Source organism: Trachypithecus francoisi, unplaced genomic scaffold (assembly GCF_009764315.1).
Source record: "Trachypithecus francoisi isolate TF-2019V2 unplaced genomic scaffold, Tfra_2.0 Lachesis_group3, whole genome shotgun sequence".
In the NCBI taxonomy this organism is placed as follows: domain Eukaryota; kingdom Metazoa; phylum Chordata; class Mammalia; order Primates; family Cercopithecidae; genus Trachypithecus; species Trachypithecus francoisi.
Genome location: NW_022681468.1, coordinates 88,968,305 through 88,990,283, shown reverse-complemented (window position 1 = coordinate 88,990,283; position 21,979 = coordinate 88,968,305). Strand labels below are relative to the sequence as shown.

At 40.1% G+C, this 21,979-nt stretch overlaps 1 long non-coding RNA gene across 2 annotated transcripts; it reads left to right on the top strand.

Annotated features, from left to right (window-relative positions):
* Positions 1 to 2,424: 2,424 nt before the first annotated feature.
* On the top strand, positions 2,425 to 13,469 carry LOC117070138. 2 transcript variants are annotated; one of them, XR_004431777.1, is made up of 4 exons: positions 2,425 to 3,042; positions 3,998 to 4,060; positions 7,942 to 8,068; positions 10,391 to 10,475. It is a non-coding gene; the product is annotated as an uncharacterized LOC117070138 (long non-coding RNA). The 2 variants fall into 2 exon arrangements; XR_004431778.1 differs by lacking the exons at positions 7,942 to 8,068; positions 10,391 to 10,475 and adding an exon at positions 13,168 to 13,469.
* The last annotated feature ends 8,510 nt before the right edge of the window (positions 13,470 to 21,979 follow it).

The window sequence follows — 21,979 nt, the reverse complement described above, 5'->3', positions numbered from 1 at the left end:
CCAGAAAATTAATGCATGGGATGATTGGGCAAAACTGAGCAGTTTTGTGTGTGTGTGTGTGTTTGTATGTATATGTGCGTGTGTGTGCACGCATGTGCTGCTGGTATCTGTGGATGCTGCTAAGCATCCTACATTGCACAGGACCATGCCCATTCCTGCTAAACCGCTCACCTGCTAAGCTGAGAAATCCACAGGTGGTATCTGACACCAGAAAAATCAAGAGGAGCAGCAGAGGCAGTGACTTAGAGGTAGAAAGGAAAATATGGAAAAATTCGGATGAAAGAGTTGAATGGATTTGCCCCTAGGGAGAGGGAAATGGGAAGACAGATGATTGCTATTGTTTTTAAAAAGCCTTATAGAATGTTTTAACTCCAAAACAGATGCTCATATGCCTTTGTTAAAAATGGAAATTTAAAAAAATTAAAGGAAGGGAAGGATAGGAGGAAGGCGGGAGGAAGGGAGATGTGCTTTTTACAGCTGATACTTCCTGACTAGTAACTAGGGAGAAATGCTTGGGCTGAAGTGTACCCTTCTGTATGCTGAGCTCCTTAACAGAACCCACGAGGGAGAAGCCTGGGAAAGCGTCAGGCCCCGGCCCAGTAGGACACTTCATTCTCGCAGGTCACCAAGGTTTCTAATGTTCACCCCCAGAACTGATATTGTCATGAATGAATGAAGCCAAAGAGGTGGGTTTCTATTAGGGCAATCTGACACAGCAAAGGGGGCTTGATGGAGGTTTCCGGTGCTAAGACAGAGAGAACTCTTTAACATCCCCTCCCTGGTAGCCTGCATGCTAGCACACTCTAAGTTGATGAACTTGGTCCCACCCACGGGCACACAGCCATGACTGTCTGGACAAAGGACAGTGCTTTCATTTGGGTGGTTCTCTTCCAGGAAGTTTTTGTATTTGATCTCATGATAACCTAGAGAGGCTGGCTAGATGAGTTTTCTTCTCATTTTCAGACAAGGGAAGCAGGAGACAAGAATTGCTCACTCCAGCCAACTGAAGCATGCTCTTCTTGACACAGCTCTAGGCACATGGTTGGTGCAAAAGAAAAAAAAAAAAGAGCATTATGTCAATTTCATTGATCAACAAAAGTGATGACTCCACTGCCAGGTCAAGTTGATAGTGCCTGGCCTCTGAGTTCAAGAGCCTTCTAGACAAAGAGCTCTGAGCTGAAACATGAGCATGCACACATTGCATCTCTCTGGGTCTGATGAGATAATTTGGATACTTGGTTGTTATCCTTGATCGTTTTCCTGCCTCATTAATGCACGTGTAGCCAACACAATAAGAATCTTAGCTAATAACGGCTAAAGCTGAGGACTTTCCTGAGTCAGGCAGCGGCTTTAAAAACTTTAAAGTTTTCACATAGACTCTCATTGAATAATTTCTGTTTTTCAGATCAAGAAACTGAGACTTACTATCACATTTGGGATTAAGTAAAAAAAAAAAAAAAGAAAGAAACTGAGGCTTAAAGCTGTCAAGTATTTCACAGCCAGCAAGTGGCTAAGTTGGAACTTGAACCCAGGCAGTCTAGCCCCGGGATCCTGTGCCCGTGCCCTTACCCATTATCCAGTGTTGGCTACGCAAAACTAACGTGTGCACATTTTCAACTCTAAGTGGGTGACATATTTTTCATTATATTTTATGTAGGTGACTTTCAGTTTGGGGGTATTCTACTTACATAATTTATTCAGCTGGATATTATCTGAGAACAAATATAAACTAATGAACTCTGAAAAACATAAAACATGAGCAACATGATGTCACTACAAAAGACAAATCAGCACATAGCCTTCTTGTGACTGTATTTTGCCCAGGAACTAATAATCAGCCTGAACTCAGCAGTGCTCTGTTCCCTTGGGAGACACATCCACCCACTCACACACCCTTGGGAGACACACACACACACACACACACACACACACACACACCACACGAGTTTGTGGTTATGCCGCCCTGGGCCTCCACTCTGCAAGTGTGAGGAAGGGATCAGATGGGTCGCACAGAAAGGTGCTGGGTCCAGGGGAGGAGGGGGCAGCCAGGAGCGAGTGCACGCTCTGGACTCGTGTACCCGCCGAAACGGGTGCGCGCGGGGGCGCCGGGTTGAGGGGTGAGGAGTGAGGGGTGACGGGGACGGTGGCAGGGTGGGGGCAGCCCTTTCCCAGGCGGTAGCGGGGACGGTGGTGCTGCTGCCCTTTTAAGCTGCGGCTTGACAGGAGCCGCACCTCCTGTCTGTGGAGTCGGTAATGGAGCAGCCCCCCAGGCCTCCACACAGCTCCCGCCAAGGCCTCCGTGCCCCTTGCCATGTTCCGGCCGGCTCCCACGAGGGTCGAGGTGGCGGGGAGAGGCCGAGTCGCGAGATCCGCCGGGCGGCCCCGCCAGGTGGTCGCGGCCATGACAGCGGCTCCGGAGGAGGGCTCCCCTTCTGCGCCCCTCCCCGCGGAGATGAGGGGAAGATGTCTGTGTCAGGATTCAAGGCCAAACTGAAGTTGCTGGCGTCTATCTTCCACAAGAACCAGGAGCCCAGCCGTCGCTCATGCTCCACTGCAACATCACGGTGAGGCGCCCGGCGGCGGCCTCGCGAGGCAGGCCGAGGGCGGAGAGGGGGCGCCCAGAGTCCCGGGACAAAGGGGAGCCTGCCCCGGAGAGGCCCCGGTTCCCCACCCCTTTCTCCCTCAACTGGCCCGGCCCTGCCCCGGGACTGCGCGAGGTTTGGGTGGGAGGAGGCGGAGGGCGCGTCTCTCGGCTCCTCGCGCCGGGCTAGCTTAGGGGCTGCTGGATCCTCTTGGCCCCCGCCGCCGCGCCCGGAGTTGGAAGCCTGCGGAAGCCAGAGCCCTCTCGGGACCCAAGGTCGCCCTCAGTCAGCCGCCTGCTCCTACGACCGCGACAGGGCGGGGCAGGGCGGCTCCAGCTTTGTTTGAGTCCAGGCGGGGAATGGGAAAGGCCTCTGAGATTTTCGGTGTTTTGGCCGAGTGCAGTGGCTCATACCTGTAATCCCAGCACTTTGGGAGGCCGCGGCGGGCGGATCACCTGAGGTCAGGAGTTTGAGACCAGCCATGGCCAACATGGTGGAAACCCCGTCTCTACTAAAATATACAAAAATTAGCTGGGCATGGTGGCAGGCGACTTAATCCCAGCTACTTGGGAGGCAGAGGCAGGAGGTTGCAGTGAGCGGAGATCAAGCCTAATTCACTTTTGTTTTGATTAATTTACCCTTTTTGGGGTGGGGGCTCAGCTTTGTCATGTATAAAGTGAAGGATAGTAACTGGGCTGATGGTTACAGACTTGGATGCATGTCAGAATCACCTCAGAGAGCTTTTTAAAAACAGATTCTCCTCAGCACTTTGGGAGGCCGAGGTGGGCGGATGATGAGGTCAAGAGATCGAGACCATCCTGGCCAATATGGTGAAACTCTGTCTCTACTAAAAATACAAAAATTAGCTGGGCGTGGTGGCACGAGCCTGTAGTCCCAGCTACTGGGGAGGCTGAGGCAGGAGAATCGCTTGAACCCGGGAGGCAGAGGTTTTCAGTGAGCCGGAGATCCTGCCACTGCACTCCAGGCAATTGAATTTATATAATGATTCAGGCTTTTCAAAGTTAAAAAGGTAGTTATTTTAAGGAATGGATAGTTTGTGACATTTATTTTAAACAAAATAAGCCACTGATCTTATACACATAGCCATGTAAGTAAAATGTTTTCTTATTTTAAATTAGATTATATTTTAACATTTTTTTGGTTTTGCTTTATATTTGACTGATTGCTTTTCTTTATTCCTAATTCTTTTATTTGTTCCATTTTTAAAAGCTGATAACTGTTGTTGTCAAGTCAAAGTTGGATTTAAAAATAAATATTTAATTTTAATAAGCTGATAGCAGCACTGCAGTGACAGATGGTTGAGAATTTGTCACTAAAGCTGTGGCACCAGTCTTCTAATGGACTCAGCCTATATTCAGCCTGTGTAGCCCTGGCAGATTCTTTCTCTATTTCAGAATGGGACAACAGAGGAAGTGACTTCAGATGAAGAGGAAGAGGAAAAAGAGGAGATGGCTGAAGTAGGTATTTTATATAAGAATGATATTTCATAAATGTCATCATTTTTGGTTTGAGTAATTCTCTAAATCTCCTTTGTAAACTACTATTAATGTGGAATAATTGAAAGCACATTGTATTTGGAATGGAATATAATTTCTCAACTCTGGCTTTACCTCTAACTTATGAGACACCTTTGAGCAAATTGCTTTATCTGAATTCTTTGGATTTGATTTCCTGGAAAACAAAAGCTCTTAACTTTTAGCACCAAAGTTTATTTATATTTAATACTAATCAGTCCTTACCCTGTATTTGGTTATTTTTAGGCAGAGAAACTCGTAAGTTTAAAAAATTATGTTTGCATAAAAGGAGAATTTGAGAACGTGTTAGGGACTACTCACCAGAAGTAGTGAAACTGTCTCTTGTTGAAAAATCATCAAGGGATTTTGTTTGTCTGTTTCATGCTGCTATAATAGAATATCAGAGACAGGGTAATTTATAAAAAACAGACATTTATTTTCTAACAGTTCTGGAGACTGGGAAGTCCAAGATGAAAATACCAACATTGGGTGTCTGAGGGCCTTCTTGTTGCATCCTCACATGGTAGAAGGCAGAAGGGCAGGAGAGCAAGCTAGTCCAATGTGTGAAGCCTCATTCATAAGGGCCTTAATCCTATGAAGGAGGAAGGAGCCCTCTTGGCCTAATCACCTCTTAAAGGTCCTACCTCTTAATATCATCACATTAGAAACACCTGAATTTTGGAGGGAATACATTCAAACGGTAGCAAATTTAGTACAGCACATTCCAAAGACATTGAGCCTAGGCCAGTTGTCAGTTATGGGTATAATTTTAGATGTTTTCAGACTCTGAAGCTTTGCATTTAAATTGAGACTTCAGAACAAAGATCTATATCTCTGCGTTGACCAAATAGAAGGTATGTGAATTTTATGGTCTTGATAGTTTTAAAAGATTTTTTTCTGTTTGGGGTCTTATAATTAATTTAGGCTTTCATTTTCTTGGTTTGGAAATTATTAATTTAAAATATACTTTAGAGTTATCCAGAACTGAAGAAGTAGTGTTGTAGGCTGGTTTTCGTTTTTTTTTTTTGAAACAGGATCTCACTGTCACCCAGGCTGGAATGCAGTAGCGTGGTCACGGCTCACTGCAACCTTGAACTCCTGGGTTCAAGCAATCCTCCTGAGTAGCTGGTACTACAGGCAGGTGCCCCACGTCCAGCTAATGTTCTTTTTTTTTTGTAGTTTGAGTTTCGTTCTATTGCCCAGGCTGGTTTTGAACTCCTGGCCTCAAGTGATCCACCACCTCGGCCTCCCAAAATGCTGGGATTGCAGGTATATGCCACTGTACCTGGCTGTAGGCTTGTTTTATGAGTCTGGAGGTAAAATACTTCTTAAAATCGTCCAGTTAGAATGGGAGTTTGTTTTAATGTTTTTATGCAGTTTAGCTGAGGTGGAATAAGCTGCATGAAAACATTAAACCTTTTCCGTGGGTCAGGCAGCCATTGTATAAAGATCATGTACCCTTTCATTTTCCCCCTCACAAGATAATAAACAAGGGACCACAACTTTGAGGGAAATCTAGAAAGGTAAGAGACTGGACTTCAGAGGTGTCAGATTAGGACCGGTGAAAAGCAGATATTCTAGGCTCCTAAAATAACGTGGGAATAGGCCCAGAACAATCTTGGACATGCTGTGTTTGGGTGCATTGGATGCCTTTCTTTTGAGAAGGAAGGTTGATGTGTTGAAGTCATGGAAAGCAAGATTGGCCAGAAAAGGCAGGTGGTTAAAAGTCTTGAATTTGAGACAGGCATGTTTCTATTTGGTGTTGTTATTGTTAGGAAGGCCTTAAGCAGGGAATAGTGTGCTGAGGATGTTGCTTTACAAAGATATGTTGAATTCTGTTTGCGATGTGCTAATACTTAGGTGGAGAAGTTTTGTGGATGGGAACACGACTGAGGTTGAAGGTATAGGAGGAAATACAGGCCAACAGCATTTGTGAGCATTGTGAGGAAGACAAGCATAGGATGGAAGATCAGGGCTGAAAGGTGCACACTGGGAGAAGGGAGCTCCGTGAAGTATGGAGTAATGGGCAGAGTTTGAGTGAAGGTAGTCAGTAACCTGGTCTAGAAATCAGAGAATTAGCTGGCTTGGAAAAAAAAAAAATCGGCGGGCGCGGTGGCTCAAGCCTGTAATCCCAGCACTTTGGGAGGCCGAGACAGGTGGATCGCAAGGTCAGGAGATCGAGACCACCCTACCTAACACGGCGAAACCCCGTCTCTACTAAAAAATACAAAAAAACTAGCCGGGCGAGTTGGCGGGCGCCTGTAGTCCCAGCTACTTGGGAGGCTGAGGCAGGAGAATGGCGTGAACCCGGGAGGCGGAGCTTGCAGTGAGCTGAGATCCGGCCACTGCACTCCAGCCTGGGTGACAGAGCGAAACTCCGTCTCAAAAAAAAAAAAAAAAACCAAGACGAATATAAACTACTCCTTTAGAGATATTGGCAATTGAAGTAGAAAAATAAAGTAACTGAAAAAAGTTGGGGTTTTAAAAATTCTGCATATATTTGTATATATGTAAAAACAGATAGTATGGAAAGGGAGGGAGCAGAATGATGTGAATAAAGATGTTGTTCTGGGGGGTATCATTCAAATTCTTTTGAAATTATTATTATTTTTTGAGATAGGGTCCCTGTCACCCAGGCTGGAGTGCAGTGGCATGATCATAGTTTATTGCAGCCTCAAATTCCTGGGCCCAAACGAGCCTTCTATTTCAGCCTCCCGAGCACCTGAAATCAAATTTTTTTTCTAACTCATTTTTTAGTTATTAACATCAATAGGTGCTTACTACATAAAACCATAAACTGCAATTAGGGGAAAGCACCAAATATCTCCAGAGATAACAACTAAAATTAATTGAAATTAACATTTCAATATAAGTTCTTCTGGTCTTTTCCTGTGCATATTTCAGCATAATTGAAATTCTTTCTATTCCTTTGTGTACTCCATTTTTCATTTCAAAGTTTTTTAGTACAGGAGAAATTATGCTGTGTTGATATTTCAGTGGCCTGTTAATATTTCATGGAATTGAGTTAACTGTTTTGCTATTTTTGCTCATGCATATTTTGTGTTTATTTTTGTGGTAGCAAGGTTGAAGTAGGTATCCTTATGCCTAAATTTGTGTTTACATCTTGACTAGTGTCTTGGAATACAATTCTAGGACTCGAGTTTCTGGAACAAACTATGAACAGTTAAAGTTCATGACACCTGCTGCTAAACTGTCTCAAAGGTTCCTCTTCAGAGGAGATTTAAAAGATGGCTTGTCCAGGCGTGGTGGCTCATGCCGATAATACCAGCACTTTGGGAGACCGAGATAGGTGGATCACTTGAGGTCAGAAGTTTGAGAGCAGCCTGGCCAACATGGTAAAACCCTGTCTCTACTAAAAATGTAAACAGATTAGCTGGGTGTGGTGGTGTATGAATCCCAGCTACTCAGGAGACTGAGGCATGAGAATCACTTGAACCTGGGAGGCAGAGTTTGCAGTGAGCAGAGATCACCGCACTATACTCCCGCCTGGGTGGCAGAGTGAGACCTATTTTTAAAAAGTAAATAAAAATTAAAGAAGTAAATAAATGATGGCTTATTTCGTAATAGTTATGGCTTTGTAAAGCTTTTAAATCTGCTTTACCCAGAGTCTAGCTTTTAAATAAAATATGAGATAAAAGGTGGGAGCCTCTTGAATGGAATGTGGGGGCTTTTTCTCTCTCCCCATAGGATAGATATATTCTGTTTCCTGTCCCCCATTGAGTCAAGAATAATTTAACTTTTGGCATAAGAAACTGCTGAAGAAAAATAGGTTGAATAAGCTAACATTTTTCTTCTTTTTGCAGGATATAGAAGACTTAGATCACTATGAGATGAAAGAAGAGCCTATTAGTGGAAAAAGTTGGAGGATGAAGGAATTGAAAAAGAAAATTTGGCAATATTAGAGAAAATTAGGCAAGACCATTTAAATGTGTAAGTGTGTGTAAATAGCTAGAGCCCGGACTTTTTAGTTAAGTAATTACAGTTAATACCAGGCAATTCATGAACATGCCGATCTCAGCTGCTGTCCTCCTCCATTCCTGCCTTAGTCATATGTTTATTGGTTTTGAGACAGGGGCTTGCTCTGTCACCTGGGCTAGAGTGTGGTGGCACAATCATAGTTCACTGTAGTCTTAATTCCCCAGGCTCCAGTGATCCTCCTGCCTCAGCCTCCCAAGTGTCTCGGACTATAGGTATGTGCCACCACACCAAGCTAATTTTTTTGATTTTTAGTAGAGATGAGGCCTCACTATGTTAATCATGCTGGTCTTAAACACTTGAGTTCCAGTGATCCTCCTGCCTTGGCCTGCCAAAGTGCTGGGATTACAGGCATGAGCCACCATGCCTAGCCATGGTCATATGTTTTGTTGCCCAAGGTTATCTTTCTCATCTATGAATAGCCACTTTTTACCCTGTTCATCTTCTCTTCACATCCTGGAACCACCTGCTGATCCCTGTATATGCCCCTTTCCAGCCTGTTTATGTTGTTTTCTTTGCTTACCTTCCTTCTGTGGCATCTGTATATTCAAATTCATTCTGTCCTACAAAACACAACTGAAATTATTTCTCCTTCATGAAGCTGACTTTGGTCCATCTTGCTCTGACCAAATCAAAAGTAATTCTTCTCTTTTGACTTTACATCTCTTTTATGTGAAGCAGCAGGATGGGAAAGGAACACTGAGTTTGGTGACACACATTTTTTGGTTTCACTTTGCTCAGCTCTAAAATATGGATAGATAGTACATACCTTTTGGATGACTGCTATGAAAAATAAACAAGAATGATGTGTGTATACACATAAAAAGCTCAGTCAGAGTAGGGAAACATCAAATGATTGTCTGAACACTTACTGCTTCCTGCCTTGTATTAGAGCCATTTACCAACTCCACAAAATCCGAGGACAAGTTACTTTGTCTTGGGTACAGATTCTCCAAAACAGGGAATGAATTGTTAGGCAAATAGATGCCAGATGTTGAAACTGGATAGATTACTCTCCCTCCTTCAATCTTAGTTATATATTTAATTAGTAATTTTTCATAGAGGAAAGAAATTTAGTTAAATTTCCATATCTTGATTGTTTAAAAAACTAAGTTTGTAGCATTTGAATTAATGTTACTGTACTTTCTGTGTCTTGTGATCTATTCCGATTTATCTTCAAGTATAAATTCTTGAACACTTTTGCATGACTGATACTATGCTAAGTACTTTATATATCTTCTCATTTAGTCTTCATAGCTGCTGTGTGAAACAGGTGCTCTTCATATTTTAGAGATAGGAGAAACTTCTCATATTTTATAGGTATGAAATGAGCTCATGATTACATAGCTAGGAAGTAATATCTTTGTAAACTTAACTTTTTTTCTTTTTCAAAGTGTAGTGCAGTCTTTAAAACCGTTAGTTTCACATGACCAAAAAGTAGTTCCCTTTCTATTTAGTCTTAGGGTAAGATATTGATGTATTTTCAACTTTGGAGAAGATCCTGCACTGAAAAACTGAAACCAGTTGCGCGTAGGCACACATGTTTCTCAGTGTCTTCATGTGTGAACTAGACCATCTGTGTAATATTCTTGCTTGTAGTCTTATGAATGGAAGTCTCTTTTAGTTAGTAATGTGTCACCTTGAGTGTCTTCTAGTATTTTCAAAAATCGCTGGGGTTTGGAATTGACTCATACTGAATTCTGTGCTATCATGGAGTACATGGTGGTCTGAACATGTTTGCTGGAGTTTTTCAGATGATAAGAAATAGGAAATGAACCAGACTTGTGTCTAATTTTATATTCTCTTGAAACTTCATAATGCTTCATTTAATTGGACTTTTTTTTTCTTCTTAAAATGTTGAGTGGTGGTCAATTTTTATTGTAATCTTTTTCTTTTTCTTTTGAGATGGAGTCTTGCTCTATGGCCCAGGCCAGAGTGCAGTGGTGCCATCTCAGCTCATTGCTATGTCCACCTCCCAGGTTCAAGTGATTCTCTTGCCTCAGCCTCCTGAGTAGCTGGGACTATAGGCTTGTGCAACCATGCCTGGCTAACTTTTGTATTTTTTAAGTAGAGATGGGGTTTCATCTTGTCGGCCAGGCTGGTTGCAAACTCCTGGCCTCAAGCGAACCACCCTCCTCGGCCTCCCAAACTGCTGGGATTGCAGGTGTGAGCCACCACGCCTGGCTACTGTAATCTTTTAGATCAGGTTGAAATACCTTAAATCTTTAAATTAGTTGGCTCAGTAGACCCTGGTAAACAGTGGCTTTTGTGTTTCAGGCTGCAATGTCTAGGTCAGTGCAAGCTTCAGATAGACTTATGAAAGAGCTCAGGGACATATACAGATCACAGAATTATAAGACAGCTAAGGATCTCTAAAACCCTGCTCTTCTTATTGTTCTTTTGCTCTTTTCTGTTGTCAGATTATAAGTGTCATTTCTTAAAACTGGGCAAAAATGGAAATGTTTACTAGCTTTATTTTGTAAAATTCAAAGGCAATCAAGTTCCAGAAGATGTAGGGGGTAAGATAGGATGAGTTTACTTGTTTTTTGGATTTAAAGAAATTGTTTTTATAGGTCCATCGGAATTTTTTTTGTCATTTTCCTGATAGAGTGAACTCTTACATGATTTTTATCTTCTGGCAAAAAGCTTGAGCAATACTGCTTAGAAAGTAAATAAGAGTAATATATTTCATTATACAGAGAATGATTGCCAAGTTGATTTTTATGATTTTTCCCCCAGTTTTGAAAGCCACATAATCAACTCTTATTGTAGAGGTAGTTATGTATTACTTTAAAAATATATAGGTGTAGTACACTTGTAGTCCCAGCCACTGGGGTGGTGGGATGCTGAGGCAAGAAGATCTTTTGAGCTTGGAGAAGTCAAGGCTGCAACAAGCTGTGATTGCACCATTATATTCCAGTGTGGGTGACAGAGCGAGGCACCCTGTCTCTTAAAACAAAACAAAACAAAAAGTGGGGGAAGTGAGGGGTGGGCATCATATTGTACGTGTATATATAGGACAGTTGTACAAAAATACTGATTTTTTAGTGATTTAACTTTTCTTTTTTTCTTTTTTTTGAGATGGAGTCTTGCTCTGTCGCCCAGGCTGGAGTGCAGTGGCGGGATCTCGGCTCACTGCAAGCTCCTTCTCCTGCTTTAGCCTCCCAAGTAGCTGGGACTACAGGTGCCCGCACCACACCCGGCTAATTTTTTTGTATTTTTTTTGGAAGAGACGAGGTTTCACCGTGTTAGCCAGGATGGTCTCGATCTCCTGACCTCGTGATCCACCTGCCTCGGCCTCCCCAGGTACTGGGATTACAGGCATGAGCCACCACACAGTGTGGCTTTATCACACAGTGATTTAACTTTTCATAGTTCCATCCATGGGAAATTGTTCTCCTTGAATCCCTTGGCTAATAATACAAGTCTAGGAAAGCATATTAAACTTCTTTTAAATTCTTGAGAAAATTATATACATGTGACTGTTTTCCTTTAGAATGACTGCAAACTCTGAACGCCCTTATTAGATTAGATTTAGGCTATTATGATCTCTTTTGGACATTTATTCTAAAGGAGCTGGAAGCTATAATGACCTCTATTTTTCCTGAGGATATAGAGCAGCTTAAGATCTTCTCTTTCTGGATTTTACCTTAGGTGCTCTATTTTAGCTTTCAGATTAGTTCATTTTTGAGTTAGTTGAAAAAAAAATTCTCTTTTTGTTTGAACTGTTTTTTGTTTTGTGATTCTTAGGGTTGACCCTGATAGTCCTTTGCACAGTGATCTTCAGATCTTAAAAGAAAAAGAAGGCATAGGAGATATTTTGCTTAACTTATATTTTAAGTTAAGAAAATTGTTACAGGACTCTATATTTTTCTAATGGGGGTGTATATTTGTACAAGTGTTTTAGAAAACAATTTGGTAGAGTGGAAGATACTCATACACTATGGTTCAGGAATCTTGTGAATATATACTCCACAAGAAATGAGTATATAGGCGCCAGGAGATACAGGAATGTTCAGAGCAGCATCATTTATAATAGCCCCAAACAGAAAATAACCCAAGTGTTCATTCCAAGAAAATGAAGAATTGTGGTATTCATAAAATGGCTTATAGCTATGTGGGACAAGATGGGCGAACCTTGAACATTGTGTTAAGCAAAAGAGACCAGACCCCCAAAACCTATTTTGTACAATTTCTTCTATATAGAGTTCAAAAATAGGCAAAACTGATGTTGGTTAGGGCATACATTCTTAGTGGAGGCAATATCACCTGCAGTGGAGTGAAAATTGGTCCTTAGAGTAAAAGAAAATCTTAGCTATTATAATGGTCTGCTACCCTCCAAAGGGCCATGGAATATAAACCGACATACAATATATCTGTGGTGTTAAAATTCAATGGGGCATGGGGGTAGAATTAGGGAGGAAACTTCTAAGAAGTCTTCTTAGGGGGACAAAAATGAAAAGAAAACTGAGAAACACTTATTTCTGGGTTCATACTTGGGCAGTAAAACTATCAAGAACAAAGAGGTGATTACATAGAGGTTAGGGTAAGGAGTCCATCTAGGTGAGAGGTAGGGAGGTGTGAACTGAAAGGTACATCTGTGGGCTTCTTGGATACTGGCTGGAATATATTTCTGGACCAGGTTGGTAGTTACATGGGCAAATAATTTACAATAACTTGTTAAGATATACCGTAAGGTATATTTTATATACTTTTTTGAATGTATGTGTTACATTTAATAAAGTATTTTTAAGATACTAAAAATAAAGGTTACAAAGGAATAACAATAGAATCTAGAAAAAATGTTAAATCTAATATGGAATCTAGACAAGATGTAATGGTTTAAAACCTATGGCTATATGAGGCATTTTGATGAAAAAAACAAAGATGTAAAAGAATACTTTGTTGTACTTACTCTAAGGATGGTAGTAGTTTTCTAAAAGCTTCTTACTTAGCTTTTTGTGTGTATATTTTTGCTTGGGGATATATCTTATGATTGAACTTTCTTGAAATTACCCTAATGTCAGTATTTTCTCTTACTTTTGTTATCATAGAAACTGTTGTGGTTGTCAACTGGCTTGTCGCTGCTAATGGCTACTACTTTACGGATTCATATGGGAGAATGAATGAAGCACGCAGGCCTAAAACAAAAAACAAAACACACACACAAAAACAGGACGGTATTTTTCTTTTTTAAAACATTAAATCATATGTCCATATGCCCAACATCAGACTTAAGAAATAGAACCTTTGGCTGGGCATGGTGGCTCACGCCTGTAATCCTAGCATTTTGGGAGACCAAGGCAGGCAGATCACCTGAGGTCTGGAATTCGAGACCAGCCTCGCCAACTTGGTGAAACCCCATCTCTACTAAAAATACAAAAAGTAGCCAGGCATGGTGGTGGGCACCTGTAATCCCAGCTTCTTGGGAGGCTGAGGTGGGAGAATCACTTGAACCCAGGAGGCAGAGGTTGCAGTGGGCCGAGATTACATCATTGCACTCCAGCCTTGGTGACGAGAGAAACTCCGTCTCTGAAAAAATGTATGTATAAAAGAAATAGAACCTTATCGGTACCTGTAGTACCTTGTGTACCCCTCCCTTGTCATGTCCTCTTTGGGAGGTATCTTGAAGGGAATATGAAATCTTGGCCAGGAAACTGGAGGATTCATGACTGCAGGTGGTGTTTTCATTATTTTTTCCTGCTCTAGTTAGAACTTCAGGGAGAGGATGATTTGGGAGGTAAATGGCTGAAATTCTGTTGGATTTGTGTTTGTGGTCCATGGCTCCTGATACCAGAAAGAAGGGCCTTTTCTGGGGTTAGAGTATTTCTTAAGAGGCCTGGGAAGAATGTGATTGCCTTGAGCTAACTGACTTTCTGAAGAGGACCTAAACTGAATTGCCAAGTTATTAGTATCGGGATTCACAGACTTTGGAGAACAGCAGGTATGACTCGGAAAGATGTACGGGAAGGAGCCAGAACAATATATGTTTATGGCCTCTGATGTCCACAATGACAACTTGAGCATCATGAATAGTAAGCAAAATGGAACTTGAGATAAAATATAACACAAAGATGGGAATGAGGGCAGGAGGGAATACGACCTGGTCAGCAACTTGGTAAATCCAACTTGCTGTGCTTTTAAGGAAGTTGTTGTCTGATGTTACAGGCAACATCAGAATTACTGAATTGAATTCTGAGGTAGTACTTAAGAAGGGTCTATTTAGATAAGTTTAGATTCATTTAGAGAATAATAGCCAGGATTGGAAGAGATTCTATTCTGTGTCCTAGGATAGCTGGTGAAATTGTGGATTTGGAGAGGAAAACGTGGAGGTTCATGATAGCTTGTCTTCAACTATTTGAAGGAGTATGTATATGAAAGCATTAGTTTTTATTTGTTTTTGGTGAAGACAGGGCATAAAACTAGAACTAATAAGTCAGACTACAGAGAGGTGATTTTCAACTCAATATAAGGAAGTGACTTGTAACTATTTAGACCCATCTGGTGATGTAGTCTTTGAAAAACAGAATGTTCTTCATCCTTAAGAATAACTTAGAAGGCTGAGATGTTAAATGGGAAGTCAGATAACTTCATGAGATTTTTGTAGAGCCTGAGAGTCTGGTTCAGAGTTAATATATACTAAGGTAACTCAAACTTCATTTTAACAGTCACCCTCAACTTTTTTCCCCCTCCCTGAAGAACTCTTTTTATTTCTGTAAGATCTAGATTCCTGAGTTCCAGGGTACAGAGTTTATGGAATAGAGTCCCCAGGTTTTCATATAGAAGAGTTATTCTGAACTGTTTAAAATGAATTAAATCATCCATAATCGATTAAGGGGTTCATAGTCACTCTTTAGGGATTCACGTATTTAAAGATCTAAATAACATTAGGTTAAATGAAATTGTACTTTACTAAGCTTTACATCACCCTCTATAATTTCCATTATGTCTGTTAAATTATAGATAAAAGGTGAGCTACTTTATTTGAAAGTAGATTATAGTAACGGTCATTAAGTTGGTATCTCGTGTCATTAAGCTGGTATCTTGTGGATAGTCTTGCATTTCTATTGTAAGCTAGAAAAAGATTTCCTCTTATTTCATCTTCTATCTTATCTTCCTCTCTTCATATATTTTTATCAAGTCTGATGATGTTTGTCTTTTAATTGGACCAATTAGTTATTGCTGATACTTGCGTTCAAGTCTACCATCTTACTGATGATTCATTTGTATTTGTTTTACTTGCTTTTTGCCCCAGTTTGTCTTTCTTTTAGATTTTTTGATGACTCTAGCTTTCTACCTCTGTCAGCATAGTTATTCATCTTTATTACCCTACAGTTACAATATGTCTTTGATGTGTCAGTCTAATATAAACTTGTAAATTCATATTTTTTCCTTTTTCTTGTTAGTACAAGGACCTTAGCACACTGTGAGTTCATGTCCTTTCTCCCAAATATTTGCTGCTGTTGTCAAGTATTTCAAGTCTATACTTATCTAAAACCCTACACATAATTGTATAATCAATATTCACTTAGATACATATGCATATTTGCTCTTTTTCATGCTCCTTACTCTCCACATTTTCATTGAGGATCCTCCTTTTCCTGTCTGAAAATATCCTTTAGTATTTCCTTTAGTGTGAGTCTACAGATAGAAAAATTCCTTTATTTTTTATTTTATTATTGAAGAGTATTTTCATTAAGTGTACATTTCTAGGTTGGCAGTTTGCTTTATTCAGCACGTTGAAGATATCATTCTCTTATGCTAGCTTGCATTATTTCTCTTGAAGTGGTGGTTAAATCTTGTGAAGTCTTTGATCAGTTTTGGAAAATTCTCTGCAACTGTATCTTCAGCTATTGCTTCTGTCCCATTCTTTTTTTTTCTTCCAGGGCTCTACGTATGTGATAAACTTTTCAATATGTTGTCTTTTATTTTCTCCATTTTCTGCCTTTTTGTCTTTTTGACCTTTTTCCAGTTTACTGAATCTCTCTTCTGCTAGGTTATTGCTTGGTTAAACTTATCCATTAAGTTATTAATTTCAGTTGTGATAGTTCTAAATTGCAGAATTTCATATGGTTCATTTTTATAATTTGCATTTCTTTGCCAGGTTTTCAGTCTTGACCTGTCTTTCCTTGATCACGTTCAGCAGAGTTATTTTAAAGTGTGTCTGCAAACTCTGTTATCTCGATTCCTTGTGGTTTTGTGTCTGTTGTTTACTTCTCTTGTTTTCTGTTATGTCATCTTTCAGTCTCATGTGGCTTTTTATTTTTAGTGATAGACATTATATATGAAAAATTGTAGAACTAATTTGAAGCCTTGGATGATATTCTTCTCCAGAGAGGATTTACATTTGCCCCTGACAGGGGCTTGGAAATTAGCAACCCGGGATTGTCTCATCCAATCAGGGACTGAGATGATTAAAGCTGGCCATCATTCCCTGTTAGGGCAATTTGCAGTTGGTTCTTCAGGGTCCCATCCTAAGGAGTGGGAGACTTAGCAGGGCCCCTCCTCGGTGTTTATCTCCCTATGAGCTCTGTGAGGTTGTGAGTTCTAGCTCAGCTTTTTAACCTCTTCCTTGTCTCATCTGTCATTGGGAGAAAACCCAAGGGGGAAAAAGAAGACCCTGTTCTCTAGTGTTCCCTTTTCTCAGCCCTGTAATCATTGTTTTGTCCACCTCTCTAGTTCTCAGTCAGAAGATTGATCTAAATTATCTATCATTGGAATGGTTCCTTTATATAGTTCTATTGAAGTGGAACCCCTTCATGTGTTTCATAAGTTTACCGTAACACTATTCTCTTTGGGCCTGATTTTAACTTCATTTTTATTTGCTTTGGTTTTCATTTCATTTGGTTTTTGGTACTAAGTTTACCTTTATGACTCTTACCCTTTATCTGATAATAAATGTACATATTCTTTTATAGATTCTTTTAAAATCTTCTAAATAGTATAGCATTAAAGATGTTCTTAAAATTAATTAAACTTATTTGCTTTTTAGGATAACTTTCCAGTTGATCCTCCATTTGTTTGTGTGGTGTTACCTGTTCTCTCAGGAGGGTAAGTGTAAGTGATTAATTTATTGTTATTTATTTATTTATTTTTTATTTTTTTATAGAGATGAGGTCTCACTATGTTGCCCTGGCTGTTCTTGAACTGCTGGGCTCAAGCGATCCTCCCACCTTGCCCTCCCAAAGTGCTGGGATGACAGGCATGAGCTGCTGTGTCTGGCTTATTTGTTATTATTTTTGACACAGTGTGCACCAGAATTCATTTGGAGAGCTAGTCCCAGGGTTTCTGATTCAGTAGGTCTGTGGTGGGACCTGACCATTTACATTTTTTAGAAGTTACCAGGTGAAGTTGATGCTGTTGATCTGGGGCCCACATCTGGAACTATTATAAAGCATTATGTTGCTGATAGGTAGAGTTTTTAGTGACTCTATATATATATACACACACACACACACACACACACACACACACACACACACACACACACACACCCCTATATATATACACATACTTTTTTTGTCATAAGAACCAAGTGTTTTTCAAATGTAAATTGTGATTGAGGGTTTAGAGAATGTTATGATTACAGAGTGGTCCCCACATGCCTGTGATCCTAATTATACTTCTAGGAATAATTATGGGAAATCTCACAGATGTAAGGAGCTGGCTAATTACTTCTAGAGGTGATAGTTGCAGTTTAGTAGAATCCAATGGTAATTGTCTTGCAGTTTTACTGAAGTTTGTGTTGCTTCTTTTTTGTGGTTGGAAGTCTTACAGAAGTGGGGAAAAGATAGCAGTTTGCTAGATTAGTTATGAAATGTTCTGTAGACCCTCAGAGTATGAGCAATTAAAGTAACTTGAGGATTTTGAAACACTCAGTTGACTAATTCTATTATGTGATATAATCTACATTATGGTGATTAAAATCTAAATATATCCAGCCCTTACTTTGATGATTTCTGTGGTTGAGATAGTAATAGTTGCATTTATGGTAAAAATATGAGTGACCATTTCAGACTTCAGAACTTTCTCCAGAGGAGTTTTGTTCCTACAGTTATTTTTAGTTGTGTTTGCTTTACATGCTTATTTATGTGTTTTGGGGGCTAACATCAAGAATCACTTCTGTGTAATCAGAATATGTATTAACTGTGGTGTTGATACTACAGAATAGTTATCTGGACATGATATCCATCTGTAAAAGCTCAGAGAAACAAAAAGTGTTTTGTTTTGTTTTTTTAAACCCTTAGTATTACATATGGATGTACTGAGTTCATTTTGAGTTCTACCACACAGTAAAGTAATATTGTTTTATTTATTTATTCATTCATTCATTCATTCATTCATTCATAGTCTTGCTGTGTTGCCCAGGCTGAAGTGAGTGGTACAATCACAGCTCACTGGAACCTCTGCCAGGTCCCAGGCTTAAGCCATCCTCCCACCTCATCCTCCTGAGTAGCTGAGACCACAGGCATATGCCACCATGCCCAGCTAATTTTTGTATTTTTGATAGAGACAGGGTTTTACCATGTTGCCCATGCTGGTCTCGAATTCCTGGGCTAAAGCGATCCATCCCGCTCAGACTCACAAAGTATTAGGATTACAGGTCTCAGCAACTTTACCTGGCCCAATATTGTTTGTTAAAATTTTTTAATTTATTTACTTATCTTTTGCTTTTCTGTTTTTCTTTTAATTTTTAAATTTCTATTTTTTTCAATATTGTTTCTTAAGAGTTTACTTACCTGACACCTGCAGCCTAATCTTTGCCATATCTCCCAAAATGTTCTGTGAGTGCCAATATAGTGGTATGTTAATATATATTGTTTTGTGGGGATTTCAAGGTTTAGGGGAAGCCAGGTTCAAAATGTCTTTTACCAAAGGACTTCTTGAAGCCTAATGCTATTTTCTATTTTTCCCAAATTTGTTTAATAATGTTCCTGACAGCATCTCAGAGGATAGTGTCCTCCGGCTTACTCTCTGGGAAATGCTGCTCTGTTGGAAATCCAGAGTTCTGAATGATTCCCATGTGTTTTCCTCCGCAGAGTAGGAAATGCTGAAGTGACCTCTTAGTGGGCAGATGTTACAGGTCTCCTTTTGACAGGTTGTTACAAAGTTGATCACAAATATACTATTACAGTGAGTGGCAGTCCCAGGTTGGGTGTGAAGCAGAGTTGTTTAGAATTGTGTACTGTTTTATTTTGTTACCTTTAGAGCTTCTCTAGACTGTTTTGGTTTAGGCAGTAAAATTGCTATAAAAAGTACTTCTCTTGACATAAAATCTCATGGTCAGTTTTGGAAGTTGAATGTTAGGTAACCCAACCAAATATTTATGTATACAAAATAAACACAAGGCTGAAAAATACTAAATGTTTAACCTTTGTGTCTCTTGCTCACCACACCAGCCTTTTACTTGTTACCAGGCCATAGTTCTTTTGTTTTTCATAGGTGAATGTCAAAATATCTTTTTAATGAAGCCCTTACTGACTGGGGAGAAAAGACATAAGTATTGTGCTTTAGTTTATGTGGTGGTTTATACAATTGTGTATGTTGACTCAGTATTCCCATAAGGATGGGAAAAGGAAGACAGGTTATTTTTTGTTCAGAATCTTATTTGAGAGAAAAAAAAGATCAAGGAAAATATTTGGACAAAAATCTGTAAATTCATGATAAATGTATGAAAACATTTAAAAATGTGATTATAAAATGGGCCAGCATAGCTTTTCACCTTTTCATTGTAAGAATCCCAAGAATGTAAGTTCGTGATCTTTGTATACCACCTAGAAGTGAGACAAATACATGAAGTTATGAATCATGCCATTTTTAGTTTTAAAATCTGTTCCATGGTTTCTTCATTGATTCTTTTTTGCCACAGTGTGTTATGGTCCTTATTATTTGGATGAATAATTTGAATAATAAGTCAGCATGTGACCTACCCAAATAAATCTTCTGATTCCTAGTAAATAAAGTGTTTTTCATTATACCAAATGCCAGCTATATAAGAGGAGATTAAAAGTACTAAGTACTCTAAGTACTCCATTGATTATCAAATGTTAACCATGGGCCAGGCATGGTGGTTAACGCCTGTAATCCCAGCACTTTGGGAGGCCGAGGTAGGCAGGTCACTTGAGGTCAAGAGTTCAAGACCAGCCTGGCCAAGATGGCAAAACCCCACCTCCACCAAAAATACAAAAAATTAGCCAGATGTGGTGGTGCGTACCTGTAATCCCAGCTACTTGGGAGGCTGGGACAGGAGAATTGTTTGAACTCGGGAGGCAGAGGTTGCAGCGAGTCGAGATTGTGCCACTGCACTCCAGCCTGGGTGACAAAGATAAACTCCATCTAAAAAGAAAGAAAAAGAAAAGCTAAGCATGGACTTAATTTGTCTGAGGTTTAAAGCTGCAAAGAGTTGCTCTTCATGAAGTAGGTGGGATCCCAGCTGGGCAGTGAAATGTGAGTGGGGTTTGGTCAGCTGGTGGAGGTTGAAGGAAAATTATTTATGTAGGTGAAAGGTAAACAAAATCAGGTAGATAAACACAATCAGGTAAACACAATCAGGAAAGAGAATGAGGGATTCAGAGTATATGAGACCAGTTTGAGCTATAACACAAGGAGGGTAGGATTCATGTAGAAGATTTGTAGGAAATGGTGCTGACATAATATCTTGTACTCAAACAGTTCTGTGGATTGGTGACATATCTTTTTTTTTTCTGGTAGTAAACTACTACCCCTGGATATTCATCTTTCTATGTGTCTGGTTGAGAAACAGGGGAGTAGCAGTAAATAAACCATTTTAGAATAAATCTGGTGACAGCAGAAGAGAATATGAGACACATTGTCCTCACAGAGACTAGAATAGTAGTATAGAGTAGTTGAGGGCCATGCTGTTGTCTTAGAGTGAAGTGAGGAGAACCTACAATGGTTTGGTAGTCATAGGAATGGAAAGAGGAATGAAATTTGAAAGCTCATTGGTGGCAGAATCAAAATGGCTTGGTCTTTGTAGTCAACTATTAAGTGAGGAGGAGGAATTATTGGCTTAGGAAGAAGAAAAAAATGTTAAATACCGATAAGACACAAAGCTTGCAATTTTAGTTGGGGTAAAGCTTAAGCATTGTGTGATTCTAGATAGATTATTGAGCAGTTTTGTTCCATGTATTTTATATCCCATATCTTCTAGCTATGACCCTATTTCTTTATTTCTTGACATAGGCAAACATTTTTTAAACTGACAGCTTTATTGTGATACAGTTTTTATGTGATAAGCCTCAGCCTTCAAGTGTACAGTTTAGTGGTTTTTAGGATATTCAGTTATGCAACCATTACCACTACCTAGTTTCAGAACATTTTCATCTCTCCAAAAAGAAATCCCATACCAAAATGTCCCTGTCTGACAGCTTTGAAGACAGCAGTGGTTCTCCCAGCACGGAGGTTGAGATCTGAGAACGGACAGACTGCCTACTCAAGTGGGTCCTTGATCCCTGAGTAGCCTAACTGGGAGACATCCCCCACTAGGTGCAGACTGACACCTCACACCTCACATAGCTGGGTACACCTCTGAGACGAAGCTTCCAGAGCAAGAATCAGAGAGCAACACTTTCTGTTCAGCAATATTCTATCTTCTGCAGCCTCCGCTGCTGATACCCAGGCAAACAGTGTCTGGAGTGGACCTCACGCAAACTCCAACAGACCTGTGGCTGAGGGTCCTGACTGTTAGAAGGAAAATTAACAAACAGAAAGGACACCCACACCAAAACCCCATCAGTATGTCACCATCATCAAAGACCAAAGGCAGATAAAACCACAAAGATGGGAAAAAGCAGTGCAGAAAAACTGGAAATTCAAAAAATCAGAGCATATCTCCCCCTCCAAAGG